The 12375-nt window shown below is 27.2% G+C and overlaps 1 protein-coding gene across 8 annotated transcripts in view; it reads right to left on the minus strand.

Moving 5' to 3' along the window:
* LOC6043836 (neurogenic protein mastermind) overlaps nucleotides 1-12375 on the minus strand; it is a 253670-nt gene that overhangs the window by 101546 nt on the left and 139749 nt on the right. The gene's annotated exons all lie outside the window — the stretch shown is intronic.

The following is a 12375-nucleotide window of genomic DNA, read 5'->3' on the forward strand; positions in this document are numbered from 1 at the left end:
CCAAAATACAAAAATACCAAAATACAAAAATACAAAAATACAAAAATACAAAAATACAAAAATACAAAAATACAAAAATACAAAAATACAAAAATACAAAAATACAAAAATACAAAAATACAAAAATACAAAAATACAAAAATACAAAAATACAAAAATACAAAAATACAAAAATACAAAAATACAAAAATACAAAAATACAAAATACAAAAATACAAAAATACAAAAATACAAAAATACAAAAATACAAAATACAAAATACAAAATACAAAAATACAAAAATACAAAAATACAAAAATACAAAAATACAAAAATACAAAAATACAAAAATACAAAAATACAAAAATACAAAAATACAAAAATACAAAAATACAAAAATACAAAAATACAAAAATACAAAAATACAAAAATACAACAATACAAAAATACAAAAATACAAAAATACAAAAATACAAAAATACAAAAATACAAAAATACAAAAATACAAAAATACAACAATACAAAAATACTAAAATACAAAAATACAAAAATACAAAAATACAAAAATACAAAAATACAAAAATACAAAAATACAAAAATACAAAAATACAAAAATACAAAATACAAAAATACAAAAATACAAAAATACAAAAATACAAAAATACAAAAATACAAAAATACAAAAATACAAAAATACAAAAATATAAAAATACAAAAATACAAAAATACAAAAATACAAAAATACAAAAATACAAAAATACAAAAATACAAAAATACAAAAATACAAAAATACAAAAATACAAAAATAAAAATACAAAAATACAAAAATACAAAAAACAAAAATACAAAAATACAAAAATACAAAATACAAAAATACCAAAATACCAAAAACAAAAAAAAATTAGAATTTTAAAATTTTAGAATTTTAGAATTTTAGAATTTTAGAATTTTAGAATTTTAGAATTTTAGAATTTTAGAATTTTAGAATTTTAGAATTTTAGAATTTTAGAATTTTAGAATTTTAGAATTTTAGGATTTTAGAATTTTAGAATTTTAGAATTTTAGAATTTTAGAATTTTAGAATTTTAGAATTTTAGAATTTTAGAATTTTAGAATTTTAGAATTTTAGAATTTTAAATTTTAGAATTTTAGAATTTTAGAATTTTAGAATTTTAAATTTTAGAATTTTAGAATTTTAGAATTTTAGAATTTTAGAATTTTGAACCTTAGAATTTTAGAATTTTAGAATTTTAGAATTTTAGAATTTTAGAATTTTAGAACCTTAGAACTTTAGAATTTTAGAATTTTAGAATTTTAGAATTTTAGAATTTTAGAATTTTAGAATTTTAAATTTTAATTTTAGAATTTTAGAATTTTAGAATTTTAGAATTTTAGAATTTTAGAATTTTAGAATTTTAGAATTTTAGAATTTTAGAACTTTAGAACTTAGAATTTTAGAATTTTAGAATTTTAGAATTTTAGAATTTTAGAATTTTAGAATTTTAGAATTTTAGAATTTTAGAATTTTAGAATTTTAGAATTTTAGAATTTTAGAATTTTAGAATTTTAGAATTTTAGAATTTTAGAATTTTAGAATTTTAGAATTTTAGAATTTTAGAATTTTAGAACTTAATTTTAGAATTTTAGAATTTTAAATTTTAGAATTTTAGAATTTTAGAATTTTAGAATTTTAGAATTTTAGAATTTTAGAATTTTAGAATTTTAGAATTTTAGAATTTTAGAATTTTAGAATTTTAGAATTTTAAAATTTTAGAATTTTAGAATTTTAGAATTTTAGAATTTTAGAATTTTAAATTTTAGAATTTTAGAATTTTAAAATTTTAGAATTTTAGAATTTTAGAATTTTAGAATTTTAGAATTTTGAATTTTAGAATTTTAGAATTTTAGAATTTTAGAATTTTAGAACCTTAGAATTTTAGAATTTTAGAATTTAGAATTTTAACCTTTTGAACTTTAGAATTTTAGAATTTTAGAATTTTAGAATTTTAGAATTTTAGAATTTTAGAATTTTAGAATTTTAGAATTTAGAATTTTAGAATTTGAGAATTTTAGAATTTAGAATTTTAGAATTTTAGAATTATAGAGAATTATGAAATAATTAGAATAATAGAGATATTAAGAGAATTTTAGAGATTTTTTAAAATTTAGGGAATTTTAGAGATTTTAGAATTTTAGAGAATTTTAGAGAATTTTAGAGAATTTTAGAGAATTTTAGAGATTTTTAGAGAATTTTAGAGAATTTTAGAGAATTTTAGAGAATTTTTGAGAATTTTTGAGAATTTTTGAGAATTTTAGAGAATTTTAGAGAATTTTTGAGAGTTTTTGAGAATTTTTGAGAATTTTTGAGAATTTTAGAGAATTTTAGAGAATTTTTGAAATTTTTAAAGATTTTTTGATAATTTTTGAGAATTTTACAGAATTTTTGAGAAATTCAAGAATTTTTGATAATTTTGAGAATTTTTAAGTTTTTTTAGAGTTTTAGAAAATTTTAGAGGATTTTAGAGAATTTTAGAGAATTTTACAGAAATTTAGAGAAATTTAGAGATATTTAGAGAATTTTAGAGAATTTTAGAGAAATTTTTAGAATTTTTAAGAATTTTAAGAATTTTTGATAATTTTTAAGAATTTTTGAGAATTTTAGAAGTTATTTGAGAATTTTAGAGAATTTTCAGATATTTTAGATATTTTCGGAGAATTTTAGAGAATTTTTGATAATTTTTGATAAGTTTTGATAATTTTTCATAATTTTTGATAATTTTTGATAATATTTTAGATTTTTTGAGAATTTTAGAGAATTTTTGATGTTTTTTGAGAATTTTAGAGAATTTAGAGAATTTTTGAGAATTTTTGATAATTTTAGAGAAATTTAGAGAATTTTTAACAATTTTTGTTTATTTTTGAGAATTTTTGAGAATTTTAGAAAATTTTAGAGAGTTTTAGAGAAATTCGAGAATTTTAGAGAATTTTAGCAAACTTTATAGAATTTTTGAGAATTTCAGAGATTTTTAGAGAATTTTAGAGAATTTTAGAGAATTTTAGAGAATTTTAGAGAGTGTTATAGAGTTTAAGAGATTTTTAGAGAATTTTAGAGAAATTTAGAAAATTTAGAGAATTTTAGAGAATTTAGAGAATTTTAGAGAATTTTAGAGAATTTTAGAATTTTAGAGAATTTTAGAGAATTTTAGAGAATTTTAGAGAATTTTAGAGAATTTTAGAGAATTTTAGAAAATTTTATTAAATTTAGAGAATTTTAGAGAATTTTTTAGATTTTTTGAATTTTTTTTTATTTTAGAGACTTTTAGAGATTTTAAGAGAATTTTTGAAAATTTAGAGAATTTTAGAAAAATTTAGAGAAATCTAGAGAATTTTAGATAATTTAAGAGAATTTTAGAGAATTTTGGAGAATTTTAGAGAATTTATAAGATTTTTTGATAATTTTTGAGAATTTTTGAAGTTTTTTGAGAATTTTTGAGTATATTAGAAAAATTTTGAATATTTTAGAGAATTTCGGAAAATTTTAGAGAATTTTAGAGAATTTTAGAAAATTTTAGAGAATTTTAGAGAATTTTAGAGAATTTTAAGAGAATTTAAGAGTATTTTATATAATTTGAGAGAATTTTAGAAATATTTAGAGGATTTTAGAGAATTTTTGAGACTTTTTAAGAATTTTTGATAATTTTTAAGAAATTTTGAGAATTTTTGGGCCCGATTCCGTTTTTACAATAAAATTTTTCGAATTTCAGAGTTTTTTTAGTTCTAGAAAAGTCGAGGAATGATAATATTGAAATTTAATTTGGTGTTCTCTTTCGCAGTCGGCTTTCGTACGGCTCGCAGTTGCACCGTGAGTTCGGCAAACACCTTCACAGATCCGACTGCTGGCGGAGATTCTGGGAACTTGTTCCAGGCGGACGGTCTTCTAGTGGAGTCCACTCCGCTCAAGTCGATTCTCGAGGTTAAGGTCGGCGGTCAACCTCCAGGGCTTCTGGCGGTACGCGAATCCGCTCAAGAGACGTGCCAGCTCGTTGCGCGACGCTGGAAATCAGCCAGATTGACGACCCGAGCACGCTGCACCGGTCTCAGCACCTCTATCCGGGTGGCCCCGACGCCGAGTAACATGCTAACGGCGGCACCGACGCCCAGCAGTAACCTGCTGCCCCGCGGACATCCAGGACAACTAGATCAGAATAACCCAAAATTCCGCAGTAAACCACTCAAACAATTGCTTTGATTTTGTTTTGAATTATGAATAAATAAATAAAAACATTAAAACCTTTTCTTGTTCTTTTTATTTCCATCCAAAATTTGAAAAGCAACGGTCAATTCAAAACAGAAAATATTGTAGTGGCTGCGTGCTGCGTACTTTTGGCAGGCATGCGTTACGGCGTTACGTTTGCGATATCGAAAATCGCCGTTTGCGATATTGGAAGCAATGCTTCCTGCTGACGGGTGTAAACGGAGGTTTGCGATTGGTAGAGCAAATCGGAAGCAAAGTTTGCGATTCCGCAAACCGGTTTTTGTTCCGTGTTGCCTTCCTCACTGAGGTAAGCCTATAATCCTGCTCTAAAAATGAACTTTTTATTAAAAGCTCGAAGACCCACCTTCATATATACATATCGACTCAGAATCGAAAACTGAACAAATGTCTGTGTGTGTGTATGTGTGTGTGTGTGTATGTATGTATGTGTTCAAAAATCTTGCCAAGTTTTTCTCAGCACTGGCTGAACCGATTTTGATCGAACCAGTTGCATTCGACTTGGTTTAGGGTCCCATACATCGCTATTGAATTGTTTGAAGTTTCGATAAGTAATTCAAAAGTTATGTATAAAAATGTGTTTTCACATATATCCGGATCTCAATTATATGCATGTAAACGATGTCCAGATCAATCATCCGACCCATCGTTGGTTAGGTAATTGAAAAGCCTTTCCAATGAGTCCAAAACATTGAAGATCTGGCAACCCTGTCTCAAGTTATGACCACTTAAGTGATATTTATGTACTTTTTTGAAGCCGGATCTCGCATAAATGTATGTCAACGATGTTCGAGACCATCATCCGACCCATCATTGGTTAGGTAATCAAGAGACCTTTCCAACGAGTCCACATAATTGAAAATCTGGCAACCCTGTCTCGAGTTATGACCACTCAAGTGATATTTATGTACTTTTTTGAAGCCGGATCTCACTTAAATGTATGTAAACGATGTCCGGAACCATCATCCGACCCATCGTTGGTTAGGTAATCAAGAAACCTTTCCAACGAGTCCATATAATAGAAAATCTGGCAACCCTGTCTCGAGTTATGACAACTTAAGTTATATCTGTGTACTTATTTTTCTGGACCTAAAAAAAAATAGCTGAAATATGTGTCCAAACCACTCATATTACCCATTGTTGGTAAAAAGTGAGGAAGGCATCAACCACACAGGTGGATTAAGTTAGTTTTTTATTATATTTTCAAAAGTTATTCTTTAGACTGAAAGGGTTGATGTTTGTCCTTTTTTATTTTTTTTTTTTTGAAGATACACGACTTTTGCTTCTGAATATAAATTCCGTTCCAAAATATAATGAAAAATCATGAAATTACCAGATCAGATCAGATTAATCGAGAATAACTCAGTTTTTCTAGAGAGCCTAAATTACTTGCTGAAATCCCGAAAAAACAGGATTATTGGCCAAACAGACACGATGCTGAACCCCTTTGGCCCTTAGTTTGTTGATTTAGAAATAAGTGTTTGACATGGATCTAGCCGTTTTTTTAGCTTTTAAAAACCCACTTTTTCGAACAGTCCTTTCCTTCGGATAATCGATTTTTTGTTCTCTTATAGTATGACCCTTAAACTACTCTAAAGTGAAAACATCACGTACTTTTAAAAGACAATAATAGTGTTTTAAAATGCATTTAGTTGTTTTGCAATAAATAATATTCAAAGAATGAAAAAAATGACGAAAACAAAACAATTAGCGAAAAAAATTAAAACATCGAAAATTTTCAAAAAATTAAAAAGATTTTTAAGAGGCAGTATTTGTAAATTCTTCTCGGTTTGCTCTAAACATGCCAAAAGTGATTCTGATCGCAGGGAAACGCATTTTAAATTGATTTCTGCTGATTGTACTTAAATTATTCGGGCCAACTTTGAAGAAGGAGGGGGGTGCAAAAACTTTAAATAAAATTTATACCAGTCTTAGTTGAAAATAATATTTTTTTCAGTGTATTCTACCCAATCATTTATTTATTTGTCATTTAAAAAACAAATTTAAAGTTAAAAATATTGTTTTGATCCCTTGCTATCCCGAGCAGACGGAAATAACTTAAAAAAATAACTTTAATAGTTGAAAATACTAAGCCAATAGAGCAGTTCTCTAGGATTTCGGTCATTCGATTTTTTTTGTATTTTTTAATCCGACTGAAACTTTTTTGGTGCCTTCGGTATGCCCAAAGAAGCCATTTTGCATCATTAGTTTGTCCATATAATTTTCCATACAAATTCGGCAGCTGTCCATACAAAAATGATGTATGAAAATTCAAAATCTGTATCTTTTGAAGGAATTTTTGATCGATTTGGTGTCTTCGGCAAAGTTGTAGGTATGGATACGGACTACACTGGAAAAAAAATACACGGTAAAATTTGGTGATTTTTATTTAACTTTTATCACTAAAACTTGATTTACAAAAAACACTATTTTAATTTTTTTTTTTTTGATATGTTTTAGAAGGCATAAAATGCCAACTTTTCAGAAATTTCCAGGTTGTGCAAAAATCACTGACCGAGTTATGAATTTTAATCAATACTGATTTTTCAAAAATCGAAATTTTGGTCGTAAAATTTTTCAACTTCATTTTTCGATGTAAAATCAAATTTGCAATCAAAAAGTACTTTACTGAAATTTTGATAGTGCACCGTTTTCAAGTTATAGCCATATTTAAGTGACTTTTTGAAAATAGTCGCAGTTTTTCATTTTTAAATTAGTGCACATGTTTGCCCAGTTTTGAAAAATATTTTGAAAAGCTGAGAAAATTCTCTATATTTTGCTTATTTGGACTTTGTTGATACGACCTTTAGTTGCTGAGATATTGCAATGCAAAGGTTTAAAAACAGGAAAATTGATGTTTTCGTGAGCAATTCTCTACCAAAACCGGAAATGGATTTTATTTTATTTTTTGATTTGGCTCAACTTTGTGGGGGCTTCTATGACAAAGAAGCCATTTGCATCATTAGTTTGTCCATATTTTCCACACAAATTTGGCAGCTGTTCATACAAAATGGTACAAATATTCGAATTTGTAACTTTTGAAGGAATTTGATCAATTTTTTTCTTCGGCAAAGTTGCAGGTATTGTTAGGACTATTTAGAAAAATAGGTACACGGAAAATTTCCCGATTTTTTATTAATTTTTCACTAAAACTCAAATTCCAAAATACGTATTTTTGATTTTCGAGATTTTTTTTTAGGACAAAATCCGCAACTTTGAGCTATAGAGAAACATGGTCTGCCGCCGAGTTATGATTTTGAAAAACTGGTGATTTTGAAAAAATCGAAATTTCATACATTTTTACCTCATTTTTATGCAAAATTATTTGCAATCGAAAAGTATTACAGATTTTTGATAAAGGGCTCCGTTTTCAAGATAGCCACCGAAAGTTTGATTTCAGCGAAATATTTGCAGTTTTTCGATTTTAAAATAGTGACCATGAGTGACCATTTATAAATATTTTTTTGAAAGTTCAGAAAATTTGCTATAAAATTGTCTAAGAGACATTGAAGACATTTCTGGTTGCTGAGATACAGCGGCTTAAAGAAACACGAAAATTGAAGTTTTCTAAGTCCACCAAACAGCCCACCATTTAATGACGATATTCAGCACACGGCCCGATGTTAATAAATGAAACATTCGTGAAATTTTCCGATCTTTTCGAAAAAAATATTTTGAAAATTTTTAAACCAAGACTAAAATTTTTAATGGGCATAATATTAAAAGTTTGGCCCTTTTAAAATGTTAGTCTTGATTTAATTTTTTTCAAAATATTTTTTTCGAAAAGATCGGAAAATTTCACGAATGTTTCATGTATTAACATTGAAAATCGGACCATTAATTGCTGAGATATCGTCATTAGAAATGGTGGGCTGTTTGGGTGAGACTTAGAAAACTTCAATTTTCGTGTTTCTTTTTGCCGCTGTATCTCAGCAACCAAAGGTCCAATCTTCAATGTCTCTTAGACAATTTTATAGCAAATTTTCTGAACTTTTCAAAAAAAATATTTATAGAAATGGTCACTCATGGTCACTATTTTTAAAAATCGAAAAACTGCAAATATTTCGCTGAAATCAAACTTTCGGTGGCTATATCTTGAAAACGGAGCCCTTTATCAAAAATCTGTAAAGTACTTTCGATTGCAAATTCAATTTTGCATAAAAATGAGGTAAAAAATTTTATGTATGAAATTTCGATTTTTTCCAAAAATCACCAGTTTTTCAAAAATCATAACTCGGCGGCAGATTTTTTGACCATGTTTCTCTATAGCTCAAAAGTTGCGGATTTTTGTCCCCTAAAACATATCAAAAAATCTCGAAAATCAAAAAATACGTATTTTGGGAATTTGAGTTTTAGTGAAAAAAAAGTTAATAAAAAAATCGGGAAATTTTTTTTTCCGTGTACCTATTTTTTTCTAAATAGTCCTTAACAATACCTACAACTTTGCCGAAGACACCAAATTGATCAAAAAATTCCTTCAAAAGTTACAGATTTTCGAATATTTACGTACCATTTTGTATGAACAGCTGCCAAATTTGTATGGAAATTTATATGGACAAACTAATGATGCAAAATGGCTTTGGTCATAGGAAGGCCCCACAAAGTTTGAGCCAAATCAAAAATACAAAAATAAAAATGATCGAAATCGGCCGGTTTTGTATTGTTGTTCACCAAATACCCACCATTTTTATCGTCAATATCTCAGCAACTAATGGTCCGATTTTCAATGTTAATATATGAAACATTTGTGAAATTTTCCGATCTCTTCGAAAAATATTTTGGAATTTTCAAATCAAGACTAACATTTCACAAAGGCCAAACATTCAATATTACGCCCTTTTAAAATGTTTGTCTTGATTTGAAAATTCCAAAAATATTTTTTCGAAAAGATCGGAAAATTTCACAATTGTTTCATATATTAACATTCAAAATCGGACCATTAGTTGCTGAGATATTGACGATAGAAAATGGTGGGTTGTTTGGGTGAAACTTAGAAAACATCAATTTTCCTGTTTTTAAACCTTGCATTGCAATATCTCAGCAACTAAAGGTCGTATCAACATAGTCCGAATAAGCAAAATATAGAGAATTTTCTCAGCTTTTCAAAATATTTTTTCAAAACTGGGCAAACATGTGCACTAATTTAAAAAAATGAAAAACTGCGACTATTTTCAAAAAAGTCACTTAAATATGGCTATAACTTGAAAACGGTGCACTTTATCAAAATTTTAGTAAAGTACTTTTTGATTGCAAATTTGATTTTACATCGAAAATGAAATTGAAAATTTTTTACGACCAAAATTTCGATTTTTTGAAAAAATCAGTATTGATTAAAAAATTCATAACTCGGTCAGTGATTTTTTGCACAACCTGGAAATTTCTGAAAAGTTGGCATTTTATGTCTTCTAAAACATATCAAAAATAAAAAAATTAAAAATAGTGTTTTTTGTAAATCAAGTTTTAGTGATAAAAGTTAAATAAAAAATCACCAAATTTTTTTACCGTGTATTATTTTTTCCAGTGTAGTCCGTATCCATACCTACAACTTTGCCGAAGACACCAAATCGATCAAAAATTCCTTCAAAAGATACAGATTTTTGAATTTTCATACATCATTTTTGTATGGACAGCTGCCGAATTTGTATGGAAAATTATATGGACAAACTAATGATGCAAAATGGCTTCTTTGGGCATACCGAAGGCACCAAAAAAGTTTCAGCCGGATTAAAAAATACAAAAATTAAAATTGAAGAAAAAAGACCGATTTCGTAGAGAATTGCTCAATAACATTTTATGTTATTTATAACAAGATTTGTTATTTGTCGTAATGATTTTTTGTTATTGGATTGTTATTGTAATAACAGTTTAATAACATTTTGAGTTATTCTTCGAACAAATCTTTGTTAATATTTTTGGTTATTTTAACAACTTATCCGATCATCCAATAACAGTTGGAAGTATTCTTCCATAACAAAAAAAACCGTTATTCCCAAGTTGTTTGGCTTTCAACCAATACGAGACCAATAAAAAAATTTGTGATGATAACATAAACTGTTATTCAACTCTTATGAAAAAATATTTTTTTCAAGAAGAATCCATAACACTTTCTGTAATTTTAACAGTATTTGTTATTGAAATGGCATGAATTCAGTTATTACCTTCTTTTCGGCACAAGATCCTCTGTAATTACTCTTAGCTTTAAGAAATGTTATTACAAAAGCCGACTTGGTCCTAACCAGGTCTCCTAACCAGGGGATTTGAAAAAAATTTGAATAAAATTTGACTTGGCATAACTTTTGATTTAATCAGCAATTTCAATCAGATTGAATTTTTTTCAAATAATTTGCATTTAATAAGAGTTTTTGAATGTTTTTGTTTATCTTGAAAAAGTGGGGTTTAAATATTTTTTGTTGAATTTGGAAGCATTTCTTTCACAAATATTATTTTTTGTATTTTTGATTTGCATGAAGCTTTTTTTAAGCTTTGTTTGTACTATTTCTATGAACCAAGGCTGCATTTCTTTATATTTTTTTTTTCACACAAAAAAAAGGATCCCAAACAGACGGTAATTACTAAATTCATGCCTTTTTAATAACAAATACTGTTAAAATAACAAAAAGTGTTATGGATTCTTCTTGAAAAATCAAAATGTTATTGGGATGATCGGATTAGTTCTTAAAATAACAAAAAATAATAACAAAGATTTGTTCGAAGAATAACTAAAAATGTTATTGGTCTGTTATTTTAATAACAATCCAATAACAAAAAAATCATAACGGAAAATAACCAAATTTGTTATAAATAACATAAATTGTTATTGGCCTAGTATTTTCAAATATCAAAAAATGTCATTCCAAAGTTATTTCCGTCTGCTCGGGATTGCTCAAAATAATCATTTTTAAATTATCTTATTTTTAGCACAAATTAGTCAAAACTTATTTGGCAGTGTTGCCAATTTAAAGAAAAGTCGTGAGTTTTGGAAAACGTGATATGGTCGAAAATAAATGTAGTGGGCCTTTTCAAACGTAATGATTGATTTGAAAACGTTGAACATATTTTTGTTGAATGGTTCGGAAAATTTTACGGTGGGCAGTGGTTTGAAAAATTCAAATTTTAAGGCCACTTGGTTGATGCACGATCTCTTATGTAGAGAGTTTTAGAAAAAAATATTTTTTTTTTCTAGAATTGGCAACACTAACCTGATTTTTTGATCAATGAAAAAGTACACACACAAAGTTTCATCAAAATTTAAAAAAAAATGTAAAATATAATCTTTTCCGAAGTCTTAGAGAATTGCTAAGTTGTTTGGTTTCTATTTTTATTTCCGTTTCATGTTATTAGAAAGTAATGTAGAAAAATATTTGTCAATAATTTGGACTTATAAAAACAAAATGTATCATTAGTTGAAATTTTATATGATCGTAAGGAAAAAAAAGTCAGCACGATGTTTGTTAGCGTACTTATTAAAAATCTTTTTACTAATAAGCACATTTGAAGAAAAAAAAAACAACGAATAATTTATTTCCAGAATAGTTATTATTTCCATAATTAGAGCAATCAAACTGCTATAAAATGCTCCAAATAAATCACTGTTTACAGTTCACTCTCATTCAATCGGTTGGGCATTTCCGTTCACAATCTCCAATCAGGGACAAAAACAAAAACAGAACAGTTCCCGGTTACATGTTCTAAACTACTAAACTCGAGAGTACATCATCAAAACACACACATTCACTCAATCCAACCGCACTAAAAGCGCGCTCGCCGTTTTGTCTCAATTTAGTAAACTAATTCCAGGCGAAGCAAAGCCAGCCACCAACCGGTAGTCGCTAATTAATCAACAGACTAGAGACTAGTAGCGATGCATTCGAGTAGTGTTTCTCCAGAATCACTGTTTAGAACTGTGTGTGTTTGCACGTCGAAAGATGATGATTCGTTGTTGGCCCCCCATAATGTGGGTCAGTTTGGAGATTTGTTTACTGGCGGCACATGATTGATGGCGCTCGATTAAGATTTTCTCACTAGGAAGAGAGTATGTTTTTTTTTGTGCTGCAACTTCCAAATTTAGTCATGCGAGAACGAACAAATTACACGAGAAAATGATTATCTTCAAATATTACGCC

Source organism: Culex quinquefasciatus, chromosome 2, assembly GCF_015732765.1.
Source record: "Culex quinquefasciatus strain JHB chromosome 2, VPISU_Cqui_1.0_pri_paternal, whole genome shotgun sequence".
In the NCBI taxonomy this organism is placed as follows: Eukaryota; Metazoa; Arthropoda; class Insecta; order Diptera; family Culicidae; genus Culex; species Culex quinquefasciatus.